Raw genomic sequence first — 589 nt, 5'->3', positions numbered from 1 at the left:
TCACGAACCCTGCACATCCAGCCTGATGGGGCTCACTTTTGCTGGAACTGAGGGGTTGGAGACCTCACACCATCAACCCCCTGCGTCCTCCCTCCTGACAGGCCGAGGTGAGTGCACTGTTGTCCCAGTATAGCTGCGTCCCCTCCCTGAGCTGCAGACACTGGGCACTGAGGAACCACCGGATGGCAATCTTAGTGTCTTCTGCGAGGCAGGTCGGGACCAAGGCATCCTAATGTCCTGTTACAGTGGCATTACTGGCTAGGAGTGTGGCTTTTCCACTGGCTTGTGGAGAAACTGGGGAGGTGACTGACTGAGACAGGGCTGGGGCCTGGGACCATGCTGCTCCCTCACAGAACTCAGCCACTGCCGTCCACAGTGAGCTCTGTAAAGGACATTAGAGGATGGCTCTGGCCTCTGCAGAAGGACGAGTGTCTTTGTTCAGGTGACGATCTGTAGGGAGAGGACTGTACTTCCTCTCTGACCCTGGATCACCCCAGGGTGACCTCTGACCAGCCCCACAGGACTCTCTGTAGTATCACCTCCTGGAATCTCTTCTCAGCCCACGTGTCCAGCAACCTCATCGTGTTGT

The 589-nt window shown here is 57.0% G+C and overlaps 1 pseudogene; it reads right to left on the bottom strand.

The window, feature by feature from the left end:
• LOC111732785 overlaps window positions 1-589 on the bottom strand; it is a 15,436-nt pseudogene continuing 14,847 nt past the window's right edge.

Source organism: Pteropus vampyrus, unplaced genomic scaffold (assembly GCF_000151845.1).
Source record: "Pteropus vampyrus isolate Shadow unplaced genomic scaffold, Pvam_2.0 Scaffold490, whole genome shotgun sequence".
Lineage (NCBI taxonomy): Eukaryota > Metazoa > Chordata > Mammalia > Chiroptera > Pteropodidae > Pteropus > Pteropus vampyrus.
This window is presented reverse-complemented; position numbering and strand designations above follow the sequence as displayed.